This window comes from Polistes fuscatus, unplaced genomic scaffold (genome assembly GCF_010416935.1).
Source record: "Polistes fuscatus isolate 324 unplaced genomic scaffold, CU_Pfus_HIC Scaffold19, whole genome shotgun sequence".
Lineage (NCBI taxonomy): Eukaryota > Metazoa > Arthropoda > Insecta > Hymenoptera > Vespidae > Polistes > Polistes fuscatus.
The window spans coordinates 211,486-213,985 of record NW_025113095.1 but is presented as its reverse complement, the minus strand read 5'-3'; positions in this window follow the sequence as shown (position 1 = coordinate 213,985).

Sequence of the window (2,500 nt, the reverse complement as noted above, 5' to 3'; positions counted from 1 at the left end):
GACTATGGTAAAGTCATGCGACTATGGACTTAGAAAAATTTATAAGTATCGAATAACGATAATTTTTCAAAGTTCATATTGAAAAATGAATACTTTGAAAATATTTCTTAAGACGGTTCATCCAACAGCACCGTCCGTACGTTCTATCAAACGTTACTTAGAGTCGAATTTAGACTCTTGCGCCAAAAGGCCTTTTGGAACACCAAAAGCATGTGTCCCCTTATATATACCGAATATGCCGCCGAGCGTCCGGCGATGCCTGGCTAAATGCACGGTCTCTTATGGGAGAAAACCTCCAAAGCAGCTCCAAAATCACCTCTCCTCGAAAAACTTAGTTTTTTCAACTAAGATGGACAAATTCCATATCATCATGTTAAAAAATGATATCTTAACCAAAATTTAAACAAAGTTTAGTTTAACGATGAATAATAATAAACAATTGTCAAAAAATTAAAATAATTATTAATTTGCAATAAAAATTGTTAATAACAATTTTTAACGTAAAAAGAATTTTTTCATCAAATAATCCTTTACGAATATATAGTAAACGACGTTATTAATTTTTTATTAACATTCAATAAATTCCTTAATTAACAAATGGATAAATCCTAACCGTTAGAGATATCTTAACGAAAATTTATATACAGCTTAGTTTATTGCTAAATTTTAATAAACAATTGTTAAAAAATAAATAAATTTATTATTTTGCAAAAAAAATTGTTATAAACAAATTTTAATTAAAAAAGCAGTTTTTCTATAATTGAACAAAAAGAAATATAAAATAAACGCCATAGGTAATTTTTTAAATGTTATCAATAAATTCCTTAATTAACAAATGGATAAAATCCAAACCGTTTGAGATATCTTAACGAAAATTTATATACAGCTTAGTTTAATGTTAAATTTTAATAAACAATTAAAAAAAAAAAATAAATTTATTATTTTGCAAAATAAATTGTTATAAACAAATTTCCATTAAAAAAGCAGTTTTTCTATAATTAAACAAAAAGTAATATGAAATAAACGCCGTACATAATTTTTTAAAAGTTATCAATAAATTCCTTAATTAACAAATGGATAAAATCCAAACCGTTTGAGATATCTTAACAAAAATTTATATACAGCTTAGTTTAATGTTAAATTTTAATAAACAATTAAAAAAAAATCAAAAAGTTTAATATTTAAAAAAATCAAATTTTAACAACAAAAAGTATCATAGTCGCATGACTTTTCCATAGTCGCATGACTTTACAAGTCGTAGGGCTCGAAATTTTTCTAAGTCCCATAGTCGCATGACTTTACCATAGTCGCATGACTTTTCCATAGTCGCATGACTTTACAAGACGTAGGGCTCGAAATTTTTCTAAGTCCCATAGTCGCATGACTTTACCATAGTCGCATGACTTTTCCATAGTCGCATGACTTTACAAGTCGTAGGGCTCGAAATTTTTCTAAGTCCCATAGTCGCATGACTTTACCATAGTCGCATGACTTTTCCATAGTCGCATGACTTTACAAGACGTAGGGCTCGAAATTTTTCTAAGTCCCATAGTCGCATGACTTTACCATAGTCGCATGACTTTTCCATAGTCGCATGACTTTACAAGTCGTACGGCTCGAAATTTTTCTAAGTCCCATAGTCGCATGACTTTACCATAGTCGCATGACTTTACAAGTCGTAGGGCTCGAAATTTTTCTAAGTCCCATAGTCGCATGACTTTACAAGTCGTACGGCTCGAAATTTTTCTAAGTCCCATAGTCGCATGACTTTTCCATAGTCGCATGACTTTTCTGAAAATCCTAACCGTTTAAGATATCTTAACGAAAATTTATATACAGCTTAGTTTATTGTTAAATTTTAATAAACAATTGTTAAAAAATAAAAATATTTATTATTTTGCAAAAAAAATTGTTATTAACAAATTTCAATTAAGAAAGTAGTTTTTTTACAACAAAACCAAAAGAAATAAAATAAACGCCGCAAGTAATTTTTTAAATGTTATCAATAAATTCCTTAATAAACAAATGGATAAAATCCAAACCGTTTAAAATATCTTAACGAAAATTTATATACAGCTTAGTTTAATGTTAAATTTTAATAAACAATTAAAAAAAAATCAAAAAGTTTATTATTTAAAAAAATCAAGTTTTAACAATAGAAAGTATCATAGTCGCATGACTTTTCCATAGTCGCATGACTTTACAAGACGTAGGGCTCGAATTTTTTCTAAGTCCCATAGTCGCATGACTTTACCATAGTCGCATGACTTTTCCATAGTCGCATGACTTTACAAGTCGTACGGCTCGAAATTTTTCTAAGTCCCATAGTCGCATGACTTTTCCATAGTCGCATGACTTTACAAGTCGTACGGCTCGAAATTTTTCTAAGTCCCATAGTCGCATGACTTTACAAGTCGTACGGCTCGAAATTTTTCTAAGTCCCATAGTCGCATGACTTTACCATAGTCGCATGACTTTACAAGTCGTAGGGCTCGAAATT